We start from the raw sequence: 18,993 nt of genomic DNA, 5'->3' as shown, positions 1-18,993 counted from the left end.
ATAATTGTTCAAATTTTGTTCTATTTTTTGACTGTGCTTACAGCTTTCAATAGCTTTAAGTACTGGAAAAAAGGAAAAAAAATAGGACTAAAATACAGTACATCAACAAAAATAGCATGCTCGCAATCGTCCATCCAAACATCTAAGGGCGTTACTTCGTGTATCACATACGAGGACCAGAAACCCATATCAAATGGGTTCACAGGAGATAAAACACTGTGCCCAGAAAGATAACAAATAGAAGGACTGTCTTTTGGGGATTATCTGGTGAGACTCTGTGCATGTCTGTGAGCTAATCTAAGCTACAGAGGCAGCTGGAAGGAGATAAATTACACTGGCAAATAGTTTAAGGGAACTTGCTTTTAAAGGACCATTGAGATTTCCACTGTTCAGACAGTAGTTGTGGGATCAGCGTGTTTCTTCCCAATTCTCCTGAAAGTTTTCTCTTTTCCAGCCAAGGACCCGGAGTTCTTCCAAATTAAACGGTGCAATCAGGTACTTCCATTAAAATATGGAATAAACATTAAACTGCAAGGAGGTTGGCATTTTGAGAAGAAGAGGTTGGTGTGGTTGAGTCTGTTCACATTAAAAAAATAAATTAGACACTCAAAAGCAGGAAAAAAATGCCCCCTTGCAGGATGACACTTAAAAGCTATTCTTTGTCACCTTCCTCTTCTTCTACTGCTCCTTATATGAAGTATTAGGTTGAATAACTAATCACTACAAGAGTTTTAGAAAACCTGTCCCAACCCACTGCTATTTAATAAAACCAAGATATTAAAAACTAAAAATAATCACCTTAACAAGTAGGAGACAACAACTTTTAAATTTGTCAGGAGCTCATCTACTAAAAAATATATAACTACTCTCTGCTTTTTTTCAAAATTAATATATTGCCTCTGTGGCAAGCAACAGATGAAATCACTTGGGATATAATTTATTGCCTTGATCTATTCATATATTTCAATATTCAAACTAACTCAAAGAGCCATGAAATACGTATTCAAACCTGTGTTGAAAATGCTTTACTTTTTCCACCCCAAACCTTACTTATTTATAAACAATATATTCAATTCTATTCCAAATGAACAAATAATCCAAGTATGCAATTTGAAAATACGTTACTGTATCTCTTCATAAATTCAATTTCTGCATCTTTATAACAGCAAAAATCAGAACAAAAACCTTTAGGATCAGTAACTCTTATGAAAAGAGTTAGAAGAAAGCAGAATGACTACACTGAAATGAGGAATTGTATTATCAGCAACTGAAGCTCAAAAATACTGCAAAACGATCCAAAAATGAAATGCTACCAAAACCCCTCTTCCCGCCCCGCTCCCAAATATTCAGTGCTATGTTTACACATCAATCAATAAAGTTTGGGGGAACACAGGTACTATCTGGTATCTGGCAGCCACTACTTTTTTCCTTGAGTGTCATTAAGGAGTAACAATATAGAAATGGTTGAAATACTTTAAAGCTTGGTCTTTACTCACTCTATTTTAAATTGATGTTAATTTTAACTATTTAGGGACCCAAGAACTGTTACACATGAAGTAGCTATCACAAAATAACAATAGCTTTTTTTTTTTTTTAATTTATTAATATCACAGTAGCCTTAGTTAAGCATTGTTTACATGGCCTTTTGGTGGCCTATAAAATAATAAACTTAATTTTTACTTACTAAAAACTGAAGTATTCAAATATTTATACATAACATGTCAATATTAACAGTGGTGACAAATTCAAATTGTTTAGTTACATTACCATAATCATTCAGAAGAAAAATGGAAACAAAAGATGATAGATATTTATTTCCTACAAGAACACAGGTTTTAGTTAATTTCAATTAAAACTAATTGTCTAATTTATTTGCAGGTTCTTAGAAAATTATCTCAAGACTCAGACTTCTAAATATGCTATTTAAAAATACAATTTAGCAATTCCTAAAGAACCTGAATTAGTTTTTTTTAAGAATGAATGGAATTCACAATTCACTGTAGAGTTACAAAGTATGGAATGCCTGCATAATTACTGAGCTATTCATCACATAAAATTGACAACCCCATATAGTGAAACCATCAAGTGAACACTCTGCAGCCAATATGCTCGAAGGTACATATCAGAGCCAAATGAAATGTTCAGGTAATTAAGAGTCTTGAAATGAAATTAAAACATCACTCTATGTTGCAATCTATATCTAAAGGATATATGAAATGCTAAACACCCACAGACAACAAAAAGCAGAGAAATAACCTTCCTGACTTACACAACGGTAAATGCAACTAGCTCGATGTCTAATGCCAACACTCACAAGAGATTCAATTTTTCAGAGGTAAAAAGCACAACCTAAATTTATCTGCATTCTGAACCATTCAACATGCCTTTAGCAAGCATCAGAAATTAAATGTATTTAATCAGAAGCAGCATTTAAAACTTGTTCTTCAAATACAGTTATTCCATATGCAGCCAAACCAACATAAGAAACAGAGCTAGTAAAATGGCTTTTGCAAAGTGATAAACTTAATTTCATCCTTGTTCTATATATCCATCCATGGAAAGAAATATGGGACCACCTGAGAAAATTTAGAGATCGTCTGATGGGATATGGCCGTTACAAGTTCTGTATAATCTAATGCCAACATTGCCTAAGAATCTATATAGGTATCTAGAGTGACCTTCAAGCAGCTAAGACAGTAGGTTATAAGGGGATCCTTTTAGGACAGAGTTCAGATACTGTTCAGGCGTATAGAAAATACAATATATGAAAATAATTTTATGTTGTAAAAGTAGTTGATAGAACAATATTGAATAGCATTGACAGAACATTAATTGTAGTGCTTTTACATTTCCAGGTCAGATCTTTTCATCTTACTTGCAGTGAACAAATAGTACTTTGAGAGCTGTCCAATTAATAGCAGCTAAAAAGCTGAATTAATCTACTCTTTCATGGACAAAATAAGATGTTATGTAAATTACTTCTCATCTTCAAAGTTGTCTGCAGATAAAGCTCATTAAAATCAGTCTTATGTCAGTGCCACTCCCTTGACGTCAGCTAAATTATTCCCAATGCATACTTCCACATGTGTGATTAATGTCAGACCTAATAACCAGCTAATCACAGTGGAAATCCATAATGCTTTCTCCTATTTCATTCTAGGAATAACAAGACCTACAGAGGGTGCAACGTATCTTAACATTATGGTGAACCACTAGATTTAACTTCTTTTGATTTTCAGCACCAACTGGAAAGTTTCACAATAACATAAACTTCCAAGAGCAGAATGTTGAATTACAAAAGTTTGGTAAAATGGAACAAAAGTTATTCATATTTGTGACTGACAAAGGGGAAGGGCAATCTTGAAATAAAGATGACTACTTCTGCAGAAACAGTTCACTCAGTTATAATAAATACATCTGCCATTGGAATTGCACAAAAGAAGTTAGAGAAAATTGCCATGAAATGCATTTGATGTAACACGTTTTTCATTACTATTTTGATAAGAATTGGAAAATGGGATTGAATTTGGTCCCAGTGGAACAAATAACAAAACCGCTATAGAAGTACATTAGAATACAAAAAGAAAATTCGAAATTCAAACTGATTCTAGTTCAATTCCAAATGTAAAACTAATATTGAAAGAAAGTTGAGATAAGTGTTTCACAGGTCCATGACTTCCCATTGCACTTTCATGCTGAAGTACCGGTTGTCCAAGAGTTGTATTGTCATAAAAACCCTGTCGCTGGAAGTTTCTGTAAATGGACTCTACAAGTGCAGATGAGTAACAGTCACCAAAAAACAGCAGGCTAGAAAGAGCAAGCGTACATGCCAAGAAGAAGAGTGTAAAAGTCTACCAAATGCTGACGAGCTATGGAGATTTGTCATCCTGTTGCGTTTTCAAGCAATGAAAGACGACACAGAGTCTGCTGAGCATGCGTAAGGCCACCAGGCCACGGCAGCACCAACGAAGGACTGCGCAACTCAGACCACCGAGGAGGAGGCAGTGGCAAACGTGCGCTGCTCAGAGGCACCGGGACTGCGTGTGCCGCTGAGGAAACACGGGACCCGCTGCGGGACTCGCCGCACACCCGCCCAGAAGCCGGCGTCAGGCCGGCGCAGCTCTCCCCGGCCAGCAAACAGCGGGGCTGGCCTCCCCCGGGGACTGCGAGTGACTGCCTGTGTGGCAGCGCCTGTGGGATAGCGTGTACCTGCGCGTGGGAGGGAATACGCAGATGCACCATGCCAATAGCTACTGCTTTTAATAATAACTCAATTCTATTCATAGTAAAAGCTTAATTAATAAAAGTTGTTCTAATAAATTTTCATTGGGATTCGTCTCTCCCTGACTCACTCCCATATCAGGGAAAGAATTTACAAGCGTGTTTGGATGCTCTAAATGAGATCAGCACCCAATCTCCTGCGCACCCTGACATGTATTACAATACCTGCAGAATAATGTATTTTTTTCAACGTGTGGTTTTGCTCTCCACACAATTTAAGTTGTCTCTGAAAATACATGCAAAGAAATGTTTTACTGAGAAGTAAAGGTACTACAGACGCCAAGACATTATCAGGTCACATCTTTTATCTGATGCATGAATGTACTCCTCTAGGCTCACAGAATGCCAGATTTCCATGAATTCTGTAATTCTGACTTGAAGTGCACTGCAATTTGTACCCATACACACTGCCTAAATCTTCAATAACTATTAGAAACAGAATACACTTTTAAATGTCTTTTAGCAGTAATATCCTGCAAAACAACTCACTGTTAACTCCACTGTTGCTCCATTTAAAAAAAAATAAAACAAAACAAAAAAAACCCCCAAACAAATATAACTCATATTACAGAGGCCTCATTGCTAAATCACCTGTGAAGTCTGAACCTGAAACGCTCCTAAAAAAGTATTGTATTGACAAATACAATTCTTATGTAATTAACAAGCTTCAAGTGATATTAAAATACAACTGTAGTATACAAAATAAGTTGCATAATTGCTGTATCAATATTTTATTGCTGAAAGGTGTGCGGGGGGTTCTTCTTTCAGATGAGTAAGACTATGATTTTCCGACTCAAAAGTAACAAGAGTAATACAGGCTTAAGAGGAAGGAATAAAGTACTGACACCAAAGGTGTATAAAGTTAGAACACAAAACGCACATCAAGTCGGAGAGCATTACAAAGAGAATCTAGAGTTTGCTGATACCATTTTCGAGATTAATCCTTTACAGTCAGCAACACGCACAATTACGTTGGTTTAAACAAAAAGGCAGAAATTTTATTTTATTAGAAATTTCTAAATGGTTTCAAATATAAATATTATATAAAGAACAGCTATTCATCTGTCCTAAGAATCACATATTTCTTGAAAGAAAATTCCTTGTACCATGAATTTAAAGGAGGAGCTGGGGTGTTCAACAAGGAGGACACCAAGATATTCCTATGCTTTCCACACATGCCTTAACGTTTTTAACTGTACCATTTTCCCTTTCCAGTTTTTCATCGGTTTCTATACCTAACGGACCTTATCATTGCTATCCATACAACGTACGTTCGTACAGCAGCCTGATTCCGAGTGACACACAGTAGTGCTGCTTCAATGAAAACTGATTTATAAGCACATTCCTAACAACTAATCTTAATGATAGAAATAACTTGCAATGGAATCTCAGAATAATATTTTTCTCCTCTAATTTGCAGAAAGAACTTTTCTTCCTCATTTTCCAGTAAGCAGGAACAAAAAAGAAGCAGCGAAGAATAATATTTTCAGGTGCAAGGTACAGAAATGTTGTTTTTATTGGAGGGAAAACAGGAGCCATTCTCAGTATAACTGCAAACTGACAACTTTTTTTTCCTTGTACAGGATTATCTTTTGCCACTCATGTCACACAGGTTCCAGCAAAGTTTTTCCCAACTGGCACCCACTTTAACTTTCAAACATTCTTAGACTGGTTTTCAAAAATATTGGTGAGACTGAGCTGTCAACTCAGTTGGTTCAGCAAAACACAAGCCATTCTGAGGACAAGTACTTCTTCCTCATGCTGCCTACATGTATGCACTCTTTCTTTGAGAAAATTGAATAATGGCTGGTTTTCTCTAGAAAAGGAAAAGAAAAAGAACTTGTCTTAAAAAGACTGTATTGTAGCATAAGAGAAGGAGGCAATTTCCTTACCCAACTTCTATGCCAATTACCAAGCTGTGCAGCTTACAACTCTCACTTATTGGAAGCTAGCACCTGCCAACTGTCACTAGACCAACAGAGAAAAGAGAGACACAGTAATGTTTATATACACTTCTGCAGTCAGAATTAACACACACACACACACACACACAAAAAACCCCACACTATCTGCAACTGTCTGTAAAACTGTAAGAGAATATTTCTAAAAGTCTGCAACAAATATTGTATCACACTGAACTGAGAAAAACGTTTAAACCCAAAGCTCTGGGACAGCAATTTAAGAAACTGATCTATAAAGGATTCCTTCATTACTTTCATCTGTCTTCTAAGGCAGCCTTCCAGGTTTGATTAACTGAAAAACAAGAATACAGATGTTTCTACTTACCTACATGCAATAAAGCAAAACTTTGCAACTAAAAAGCTCATCCTTACAATCATTCTTATCTTCCCACAAACTAAATGAAATAGAAATTAACTGGCAGACTACAATTCCTCCCTCAGAAGTGGTCCAATTATATACAGCAAGTCATAAATGCATGCAAAAATGTGTGCAGTATGCCAAATAAGAAAGATTATCTTTATTTGGAAACATTTATAATATAGAAGTATAGGAAAAGCAATAAAATTGTTTAAAATTGTGGTGGGTTGACCCTGGGTGGATGCCAAGTGCCCACCAAAGCCGTTCTATCACTTCCCCCCCCCCCCCACTCAGCTGGACAAGGGAGAGAAAATATAACAAAGGGCTTGTGGGTCAAGATAAGGACAGGAGAGATCACTCACCAATTACCATCATGGGCAAAACAGACTCAACTTGGGGAAAATTAACTCAATTACCAATCAACCAGAGTAGGGTAATAAGAAATAAAATCAAATCTCAAAACACCTCCCCTCCACCCCTCCTTTCTTCCCAGGCACAACTTCACTCCCGGATTCTCTACCTACCCCCGCCCTACCCCGAGCAGCACAGGGGAACAGGGAATGGGATTTACAGTCAGTTCATCACACATTATCTCTGCCACTTCATCCTCTTCAGAGGCAGGACTCAGCACACTCTTCCCCTGCTCCAGCGTGGGGTCCCTCCCACGGGAGACAGTCCTCCATGAACTTCTCCAACGTGGGTCCTTCCCACGGGCTGCAGTTCTTCACGAACTGCTCCAGCGTGGGTCCCTTCCCTGGGCTGCAGTCCTTCAAGCACAGACTGCTCCAGCATGGGTCCCCCGTGGGGTCACAAGTCCTGCCAGAAAACCTGCTCCAGCGTCGGCTCCTCTCTCCACAGGGCCACAGGTCCTGCCGGGAGCCTGCTCCAGCGCAGGCTTCCCACAGGGTCCCAGCCTCCTTTGGGCATCCCCCTGCTCCGGCGTGGGGTCCTCCCCGGGCTGCAGGGGGACAGCCTGCCTCACCATGGTCTTCCCCACGGGCTGCAGGGGAATCTCTGCTCCGGTGCCTGGAGCATCTCCTCCCTCTCCTTCTGCACTGACCTGGGGGTCTGCAGGGTTGTTTCTCTTACATCTTCTCACTCCTCTCTCCAGCTGCCATTTCTGTGTGCCCCGCAACTTTTTTTTCCTTCTTAAATATGTTATCCCAGAGCCGCTACCACTATCGCTGATGGGCTCGGCCTTGGCCAGTGGCGGGTCTGTCTTAGAGCCAGCTGGTATTGGCTCTGTTGGACACAGGGGAAGCTTCCAGCAGCTTCTCACTGAAACCACCCATGTAACCCCCCTGCTACCAAAACCTTGCCACACAAACCCAATACAAAAATATAACAGCAACAACTAAACTACAAATACTTTAAAAACAGGGCATTTTGTGCATGCAAAAGTGAAAGGTTTTAACACAAAACATAGTTCATCGTTTCAGTATATTCATTCATCAAGCAATTTCTTGAATTGCTTGGCTTGAATTAAAGTTTCAGATTTTTTTCCTACTAAATCTTCACATAATGATTAAAAATAATCATCCTGCTATATTAATTTGCATCTTTGGTTTGATTATATGCTCCTGTACCTAATACAGGAAAATCTGTCCTTATCTGGTACCACAGTCGTCTTCATCTTTCTTTATTTTTTTAGGTATTTTGAGAGACGGCAGGCTTACAGTTCAAATTATGAATTAGGCATCAGGTTTCCGTATTACATCCCAGGATTAGTTGAAGCCCATAATCTTGGCCTGAAAAGCCTTCTGAGATGCTGCTGTTCTGCAGTTACCATTCAATTAACAGAAAACGTGTCCACAGACCAAGTCAGGACTGCCAATTCTTGGGTGCCTTTCACGAGAATAAAGTCTGAAAGACAACCATCTCTAAGCAGATAGATAATTTCATGGGTTAATTATGTTCCAAACTGGAAGAATCTTGAAGGGCCTAATACGACAACCACAGGAACATAAGAATTGGCCGCACTCCTACTATTTGTTGAAATCTGTCTCAGATGACCCTGTTTTTGAGACACAGTCAGTAAATTTATGAGCGGTCCTAATCCAGACTAGGGCAAATTCAGACTATTTTAAATCATTGACTTAAATTGAATTTAAACTCATGCAGACAACTTTAGACTGAAGTACAGAACAGGCTAGGCAAATTAAGAAGTGTATGTTAGCACTCATTATCTACTACTTCCTCTGACCCAGGTTCTCATCACCCCCCACCCCTAAGAGAGAACAAGTTTACCCAAGGGGTTCTTCGCAGGCCATCAAGAGAACTTCCAGGGAAGATGAGAACCACCCAGGATGAAAGCCAGGTTTACAAGTTTTAATGGGCCATGAATTCAGAGACAAGTATGAGCACAAACAACAATATATCCAGCAACAGAAAATTTTGCTATTTTCCAGGAAGGTTAAATAACTTTTTAAAATATTACCCAAATGCACACACTGGCATTTTTTCACGTGTACTAAACAGATTCCCAGGCAAAGATCCCATAGAACGGGAATAATGAAGTTAGAATAAAAAAAAACCCCTGTAGATTAACAGACATAAAGACACAAACATAAAAACCCTTCTTATGTAAATGCTTAGCAACATCCTGAAGGACTGTTTAGAAGGAGCACAAGTGTCTGTGTTCTGTAAGGTTACTCCAAACACCTAAATATTGTTATTATATACTATGGTAAACATCTTCAGCCTGAGAATGCTCAGTCCAGCCCAAAATTTGCGTCTGATGATAAAGGTTAAAGGCCTAATGCTAACAGCTAATAAAAAGTCCTCTCATTTAAATCTACCTATATTTAACTCTGAAAGGCCCTTACTGAATTTTGTGTTCTGACAAAACTTTCAGATTAATAAGACAAAGTGACAAGCAAAAATAATTGGGAACATGTATTTAACAACTGATTCTCCTGGAGCAGGCAAGAATTAGGCCCTGGACACTCTGGAATGATGACCTGTGTTTTCTGAAGCTGAACTGGAATTACCCTGCTAGTAAACCAAAATTTCCAAAATGTAGTTTATCAGCTATACGATAACCATATTCCTCTTTGAATTATTTTGTTATCTTAGATTACAACGTCTCCAAGTCATACAGCCAAATAACTGCTCTTTGGCTGTTTGCACACCCCATTAAATAGCACAGTATCTAGCTAGTATACACACAATAAATATTTTCCCCTTATTTAAAAAGAGATTTGGTATCTATAAAAGGAGATTAATACCTTATTAACCATGAAAATCCTTGAAAAATAGGCCAAGAATATCCTAAATGTTTGGAGTGCTTTAGTTTAGACAGTCACAAAAAAGTATCAAAATAGTTCTAACCTAGAAGCGTTCTGACCTGAGCAAGGGGCTGCCTACAGAGAGGTGCTAAACTGCTGAAATAAAAATTACATTTCAAGGTGCTCCACATCCTTCACTGTACTTATATTAATCCACCAGTTTTTCTTCAAGCTGGTCTGCAAAGAATGTCTGAAAGCTGAGTAGTTCTGTAACATAAAATACTGTAGGTGCTTTGATGGTATTAAATAATAACACAACAGTAAATTGTGTCCTGTCCTCATTGGTTTATGTGGTATATTAGAATTTTTTGACAGTGGCCAAAAAGGCACATATATTCCTTCCACAGTTTCCTTTCTTTTCTTGTCACATCAGTACCAGTAAACGTTAGCATAGATGCGGAAAAAGAGTGCTTGGTGTTTGGTGGCTTTGGGTTTGTTTTTTTGAAAAGAAAAAAAAAAAAAAACACAAAACCCCCCAAAAAATCACACATGGGAAACTTTAGTGACTATTTGCAGGCTTTATCTAATCACTGTCAGCTAGCAACATTGCCAAGGATAAGATCAGCTAAAAAATATTCAGTAGGCCACAAAAGCTTCCTACATGAATGTAAATAAAATTGAGGTAATACATAAGTACATGATAATACACCGAAGTATGGCTCTTTCAGGGTTGTCCCAGTTAAAAAAAACATCCTAAACCTCTGTGCTTCCTTCCAATATATGCATAGGCAAGGTCTGAATTGTATGAAGCTGCTGTAACTTCAGATACAAACGTCACATTGGAGTGCAGTTAATCACTCTGAAGAAAAAAAGTCTTTATATCTTTTGAAAGCTTCAAATAAGATCGCATAGAAATGAGACAAAACAGGTTTTATGGTTCAGCCACATTTAAGACTGGGTCAGCTGATTTGTAGAGAACCCACAGAACGTATTGCAATAAAAGAATGTGAGCGGAAATGGGAACAGCTGTGCTTTATTACAAACCTGGGGCTGTTTTAACTACAAAACTTTCTTTATGCCTTTAAGTTTCTATAGGATTCTCTGCCATTCTGAGCATCAGACTCAAAACTCCCATTTCCACAACAACATAATACTTGATTTAATCAGATTTATCTTATTCTGTATCTCACTTTTACAACTAAGTGCAAATTAATCTTTCTTCTCAGACATACCACTTTCCCCAAAGTGCATGCCCCAAAATCACATTTTATAATCACACAGCCTAATAATAAATGAACCGACAAATTGCTGGTAATGAAAATGCAATCAAGTCTTTTTCATTCAAAACCCTTTAGTCATCTCAAGTATTCTCAGCTAATAAAACACAGATCACCATCACATTAAAAACAAAAAGCTATTTAATATTTTTAGAACAATTATCCACTCCACTATCCCAGAGGAAGAGTTTACACTGGGTTTGCTCCCAATTCATATTCAATATGATTTTTCCAAGAAGAAACAGAGAAATACTTCAGTTCAAGAAAATCCCTCAAGTAATGACTCATTTTTTGCACATATTGGCAGAAGGTCCCCAGAAGAACAAAAAGCATCCATTACCAAGTCAATATACTTTATTTTTCCTGTTAATCTCATTAATATAATGCAAGTACCTCAAAGTACTGTTTACACTGACATTTTAATAATGCAATTAGTAACTTCTAAACTCATTTCTTAAAAATCATCCTACTTGAGATTATCTCCTCTTTCCTTTTGTTATTTTTGGGGTATTTATTAGACATAACTTTCTTCTTCAATCCACTATCTTCAGACAAATAGAACTGCGGGGGGGGGGGGGGGGGAAGACCATGCATATAGATATGTTTGTGTATGTATACAAATATATGTTAATGCAATGGTGACTGGATGAGTCCAGATTAATGTGTCAGACGAGACAGTTATATATTTTTTCCATTATGCAATTTTTTTATAATTTTAATTAGGTTTTGTCAATGCTTTCCAGATTCTTATTTTGTAAATACCAGTTACTTAAAAGGAAACTAATTCCTCATCTAAACTGCTAATACTATGCTTACACAAATAAACTGTTTATAAAAAGACAAAAATTTTGAAATAAATTGCTTGTGATAGGAATTACTCACCATATACTGTAATTTTTCAGTTAATGCATCAGTAAATTTTGCAAAAATCTACTTTTCAATGGGGCAGATCAACATCAAGAAAAGAAAGAGGTAATGAACTACGATGATGAACCACAGAACTGAGGATCTTATTCAGCATTTCCTCCATAACTCTGAGGACAAGCCTCTTCTCCTACACTGACTTAAAAACCCAACAAACAAGCAAAACAAACAAAAAAAAAAACCACATTAAAAAAAAAATCCAAACCACGCATATCACAAAGTACCCATCTGACAAGACCTAATGCAAATCTGAAATGTAAGATGTTTAAACAACAAAGTATATCTGAGCTATCACCCCAGTTCTTTAGAAGTCAGCATTAGCACTATTCCACTGGTTATTCTTTAGTGGGGTTTTTTTGCAATAGCCGGCACAGTTCTTACGTGTTACATAAAGAGTCAAGAAAGACATAAAAGCAATCAAAAGAAATTCATACATAATTTTTCAAGCTCAGATAATGCTGAACTTTCACATTAATCACTCTTTAGTTTGTAACTTTCAAAACCAACCTATTACAGTCAAGCTACAGACTAATTTTACCATTGTGATGGCCTGATTGTGCCTTTTCCAAGGATGTCATTGCTACACCTAGTGTAAGTGGCAGAACTAGATACTTTTTCAAAAGATTAGCATGTTTAAAAATTGTGGAAAATTACAGGGCCAGGAAAAGTCAGAGGGAAAAGGTATAATAAAAATCAAGAGTGAAGAGAGTTCAGGAAGTGGCAAGAAGGGGAAAAAGGAGCATTTCAGAATGCCTGGCTTCCCAAGATCTATTTCAACAGCAGCTGGTGTCCCTTGGAGCTCCTTTATAATGAAAATCTGAAGTGGAAACTGTTCAATATTCCAAAGTTCATTTTTATAAAAGAACTAAACTGTAGACAGCTGATGAAAGGGGAGCTGGGCTTCTGGCAATAGTACAAAAGAGTGATGACCTTATTCTTCACAAGAAAAAAATACAGAAAACAACAACAACAAAAATGTATATTTCTAGCTGTTCTTTCTCATTTAGCTTTATTTTCTTTTTTCTTTGCTCAAAAATGTTCATAGTGGAAAAATGTAATACTTCAGCTACAAGCACTACTAGCAACAGCACTGAGTCTTCTACCTTCTAGAAACAGCAAGTCTCATCAACAGATAAATTATCCTACTATGCACTTTTAGAAGTTCACTAAGAATGGTTGGTAAAGGAAAATACAGGTTTGATCTTCAACATATTAATACATTTAATTTCTTTTCAACTTTATTTTAGGTCTTACTGGTGAGTAGTTGGCAAGACAACTGACTGCCTCTATCAAAACAAAGTCAGCTTTGTTTCACGTTTCAGAGAAAGCATACTAGTTGGAAATCTGGTTATCTAGAAGGAAGTCTTCATTAAGAAATCTTTAGGGTATAAGGCTGCTTCTCTTTTCTCACACAAGAAACAAAATAAATTATTTTATTTCTCCTAAGCTGTGATTAGGCTTGAACATGAAAAGCCTGAAGAACAGACATTGTGAAAAACAAAAAACTATATGCGAAAGGTGAATTTATCATTTTCATAAAATCAAGACAGCTTTCAAAAAAAATGACGCATTCATCACTGCATCATTTATTAGTTGAACTATAAGCAGGCACTCCAAAAAATCAGTGCGTTTACAGAACACAAGTTTAAAATGACATGGACTTCTTTCCCAGTTGTAGTAAATCCTAAATTCCCCATCTTGCTGCAGCTGATGTGTTAGAACCAGTCACTCTTCTGTTGTCCCATCCTGCTTGAGACAGGGCACCAATTTACCTCCCTCATTCAGCAAGCACTGATCATTCCCAGAAGGATTAGCACCTTAACTAGGTACAACATTAAGACAACATTAACAGCCTGTTCCACTTACCTACACCCAGTGTTTGTTTTAAATATATACCTTCAGATTGTGTGAGATTTTGTATGAAAAATAAACGTTTCATAACATAAACCAGCTGTATTAATAAAAGGGAGCCTTTCTTCCAATGAAACTGAAGAGGCATCATTACTTAAGTGCTACAGCTCATTACAACATACCAATGTTAACTGACCAAGCTACTGAATTCTGTTATTGTCTCCCATAGAACAGACCTATAACATAATATTAAGCCTACCTAATGCACACAGTAAATCTAGCAGTGCATTTAAATACAATTACCAATGAAAACTAAAAAGGGGATTCAGTCTGTAATATTAAATATTTCAGACATTAAACATTTTGCCCGTTGGCACAGGTACCCTTTCCCTTTCAGAAAGTACTGTTCAGACTGTATACTGATGTTTCCCCCTTATAGAGAAAAACCAGATAACATCACAGGATAATTCACATTGTAAAGGACAGCAGGAGGTTTCTAGCCCAACCTCCTGCTCAAAGCCAGACCAGCTAAGACATGAGATCAGGTTGCTGGGGGCTTTACCCATCTGAGACTTGAAAACTTCAAAGGAGGGAAACTGCACAACCTCTCCGAGTAATCTGTTCCAATGCTTGACTTAATATAACAACACCTTTCCTTGATTTTTACAAATAAATTAAATTTAGCAGTTGTTAAGCTGAAGTGCATTACTCAAATTTTATGGATAAGAAAAACAATTTAATGCAGAAACTAATACAGCAGTAAATTCAAGTACATGCCTAACAACTTTGAGTACTGGTTTGACCAGGAATCAACAGCAAATCACAAGTTACTCTTGTGTTCAAATATTTTGCTAAACTGGAGAAAATGGAATTGTCTATGGTAAAGCTGAATGTTTCCAACAAAGCTATAAAAAGAACACCCATCTCATGACTAAATCATGACCTCTGTGCTACAAGCTAATTCCTTTGCATGGGAACAACACATAATCTGACTAGTATGTGTCAATTATAAAAGCATTATATAAATACAACCAAAGAACTTGTCAAATATGTATAATTCTTCATTTCAACACTGCACTGCTCGTATGAGCTCTTAAGAAGATTCCACAGATACAATAATGTTTTTACATACTGTCTCACATTAATTATAATATTCAGTCTGTGGTGCAAACTATAACTCATCCATGCCCCCCATTTCAGACATGAGAGATACTAAGTTATTGCAAATAGTATTTTTATCACATCAAAAGGACTACCTTATGTAAACAAAAAACCTATGGTGCAGGGGTAACTGCACCAGTCAGTTTTATTCAGATCTCAATTCAGTGAGAGGCTTACACCTTCTTTTTGTAAATATTTATCTAAAGTAGCTGTTACAAAACCTTAACATAAAATGAAAAAAACAAACATAAACACAAACCAACCCCAAATCATCAGTTATTTTATTTGCCAGCCCAGAAACCCCCACGACTTAGCAGGGTAAAGCAAAAATACAGTATATGCTCCAGCCAGAATTGCTGATGTCTCTTCGTAATTAGGACTATTTAAGTTGTTCAGCATTTCTAATGTTTATTACTACTTACAACTTTGCCAAAGTAAGCGTCCTGTCTGTCCTTGCTTTCTGCCAATGCACATACAGAAACACATACTTGCACACCTCATTGAAAAATTCATTCAAGAGTTCAATTTTTAAAAGGAACTATGGAGGAAAAACACATTGTCCATTTTTTCTTCTTCCTTTCAGCAAAAGTGTCTTTTACTTCAAAAAACTAATTTTGTGACTATGTTTTGAAGCCATCAACGTAGGCAAGCTTTGAGTTAATGCTACGCTCTTTCCTGTATCTCTAAAAACGTACCAAAAACTAACCAATTTCTTAGAAGAAAGTACTGTGCTGTTTCAGTGCAGAAGAACAAAGGCCATCTTACGGTCTATGAAGAGGAGTAAAAATTGAGACCAATGCCTGGTAAAAGCACAGAAAAAGTGACTGGAAACTGAGAAGGGAAGGAGACTAGACTGGACTGTGTAGCAAATCAAGAAGAGGAAGCTCTAGGGAATAAAGAAAAGTAAATTGAAGGAATGCTGACAGGCAAAAAGCAAGGACAGACAGGACTGGCTGAGAAAAGAAACTGAAGACAAATTTTGAATGGTCAAGACCAGCAATACCTAAAAAATGAAGACTGAGACTGGCTACAGGAGGATAAGGAGACTGTCATTAGGAGACACGTATAAAGGATGAAGTGAAAAGGACCACGCTTGCAGAGGACTGGCAAAAGAGCCCTCATCCACCATGACACATTCTCTCTAAAGCCTACAACAGAAAGGACTCCAGTCTTTCACCACTTTTCCACTATTAGAAGCACCTGTGCAAATGCACTACAAACTGCACTCAGGACTGTTACTAGAAGCAGTGGCAGTTTTCACTGGAGCAAACATATTTACAAATATCATAGAAATTTCAAATTGGACACCAAAAATGAGTGAATACTTTTCACCAAACCCTCTCTGTGCCTCTGTTCACCATCTGTAAAAGTCTTGTCTCATCTCAGGTAGTGTTTGATAAACTAATAATTATTTGTGAGGCATTCTGATCACGTAACGATAAGCACTTTAGCAAAGCACATACAGACGTTATCGGTTCTGTCTTCAAAGCAGAGTTATGTGGAGTAAATAAATCATGGGCTCACATAGTGATCAATGAGAATGATAAACAAAAGCAAAATACTGAATAAGTGAGCTCCATCCAGCCCATGCACTGAATGAGACAGGGTTCCCGTAGAAAAAAAAAAATAGCGTGTGATCATGTAGATAAGACCGTATCAGAAAGACACACGCAAAAAGGCACTTACAAGCTCTTTGTTCCATAACCTTCATAATGTGGGATTTCCTTTACAGGTGTTTAAGATACTTGATTTAAGATTCTATGAAATCAAGTAAGTTCTTGCATTATCATGCAGCTGTGTTGAGGTTGCATTACTTTTTGGTGTCTGTTAGAAGTAAAACTGGAAATCTCTTCTTGGTCTAGAACAACATTGCGGATAATACAAACACGGACAAGAACAGAAGCTTTTTGCTTAGCTTCTTATTTTTACTTTTTGCAAAATTTAGGGATGGATAAGGTACACCTTGATGCAACTTCGACTATCACTAAACACAAAAACTAAGCAACTAATGCTGGTAATGCACATTCAGAAGTAAGCAAACAAACAAAAAAGTTCCATATTCCCAACAGGCTCCTGGGAAGTTCTTATTAAAGAAATTTTGGTCGATTACTACTATTTATACAACACAGGCCAAAGATCATCCCTTCACAGGGATTTGTACAATATTTGCACTGCAAGAAAGACATTTAAAAGTTACCACTGGCAGGAGAGAAAAATGGAGAATTTTTGTAACTTCAGGTTATTCCAGAAAGTTTTCCCCTGCTCTTATGCAATTTCAAGTCCTGTGTTCATTATTTTTACTGGTTTACAAGTAATTTTATACAAAAGACTGATATTAAGTAAAGTATGTTTGTTAACACCGCCTTTGATACAGCCACCTCTGCACAGGTGGCTGCGTTTTTAGGCAATTTTTTGCCTAAGTTGTACACACCAGTAATTACATAACAGTTTATTTTTAAAACCTTAAAGAACCCTTTAAATGTTTTTTTTATAGGCTTTAATATAATAACCACTGAAAACATTCTTAGCTCACAGGTCATAGTTTACATTCATTACTAAATGGAGTATAGTTGATTAACCGCATAGATAATCTCCAGTAGGTTTTATAAGCAGAATTAAATAGCGCTTCATAGAGCAGATGGAATTCCTAAAGAGCCCCTCACTCAGTCTGCAGCTCCGGCACAGCACCACGGGCACGCTCAGCCCCTTCAGGTGACTTTTAGCAGAGCTCAGCAATGGCAACGTCCGCAAGCGGTATTTCTGTTGTCACCAGCAGGTGTTACTACCGTCGGTCTGAATTACTGCCGTTTACGGAAAAGTGACACAGGGAAGATCGATAATTAGCATTTTGCAAGGGGAAAACAAAGTGAAACGCTACTGGTTTTTACTGCAAGAAGGCGCAATGAAAAAAAAAAAATCCCTTTTTAGCTGGTCACCATTAAATACACCCAAAACGCAAACGAGTGAACGACACGGAGCAAGGCCGCCCCTGGGCGTGCAGACGGCTCGGGAAGACAACCCGCGCAGCAACAGCGGTGCTGAAAGGATGCGCTACCACAACACAGTACGGACACCTTCTCCCACAAGCTGCCAAAATCCACTCGTGCGCCAGTAAGAACCAGAGACGAAACCCAGAATTAGGGGTTTTTTTCCCCCTGCGGTACCCTCCCCCGGCCCCTCCAGCCAGCCGAGCGGCAGGCGCAGCGCGGATGTGCACGGCAGCTCGCGTCTCCCCCGCCGCCCTCCCCGCGAAGCCCGCGATGGCGAGGGGAACAGCATTCGCCAGAGGATTTACCCGGGGAAGGCGTCCCACTTTCGGCAGCCCGGGGAGGCCGAGTAATCCCGTCCCCAGCGGCCAGGCGCCCTGGCAGGGGGCGGCTCCCCCCGCCCTCCGCCGCCGCCACCTCCTCCCCGCTTCCCGCAGCGTGTGAGAGCCGCCGTCTCCCCGGCCGCCTCACAGGAGCGGGCCCCCCCGCCCAGGCCCGGGCTGACGGTACCGTCCGCGGGGGAAGCTGGGGGCTCTCCCGCCGCCCAACCGCGGAGCGAAGGGACAGCGGCCGCCCTCCCGCCGCCGCCCCCACAGCTCCCCCGGCCGCACCGGGGAAAGTTGACTCCCCGCCGGCGCAAACCCACCCGCGGCGGTGCCTCCCCCACACACTCCACGACCACCCGCTGCCGGGGAGCTGCCCTCTCCCCTCACAGGAGGCAGCGCCGCGGGGGCTCTTACTCGCGTCTCTGAAGCGAGGTGGGGACGACGGGACGGGACACACCGAGCCGAGCCGAGCCGAGCCGAGCCGAGCCCCTACCTGTGCGGTGCTGCCGCCCAGCCGGGCTGTCACCCCGCGGCGTCCCGCCTCAGCCGCGCGCACCTGGCTCGGCTCGGCTCGGCACGGCTGACAGCCGCCCGCCCGCCGGGGCGCGGCGGCGGCTGATTGGACAGGGGTGATGTCACT

At 39.1% G+C, this 18,993-nt stretch overlaps 1 protein-coding gene across 1 annotated transcript in view; it reads right to left on the bottom strand.

Moving 5' to 3' along the window:
- The window catches only part of CNTN1 (contactin 1), a 255,513-nt gene extending 236,556 nt beyond the window's left edge, over positions 1 to 18,957 (bottom strand). Inside the window, exon 1 of the mRNA XM_030014181.2 lies at positions 18,847 to 18,957. The gene's annotated coding sequence lies outside the window, so the exon portion shown is untranslated. The remainder of the gene's footprint in view (positions 1 to 18,846) is intronic.
- Positions 18,958 to 18,993: the final 36 nt, after the last annotated feature.

This window comes from Aquila chrysaetos, chromosome 5, assembly GCF_900496995.4.
Source record: "Aquila chrysaetos chrysaetos chromosome 5, bAquChr1.4, whole genome shotgun sequence".
NCBI lineage: Eukaryota > Metazoa > Chordata > Aves > Accipitriformes > Accipitridae > Aquila > Aquila chrysaetos.
The sequence above is the reverse complement of the archived record's forward strand: the minus strand, read 5'-3'. Positions and strand labels throughout refer to the sequence as shown.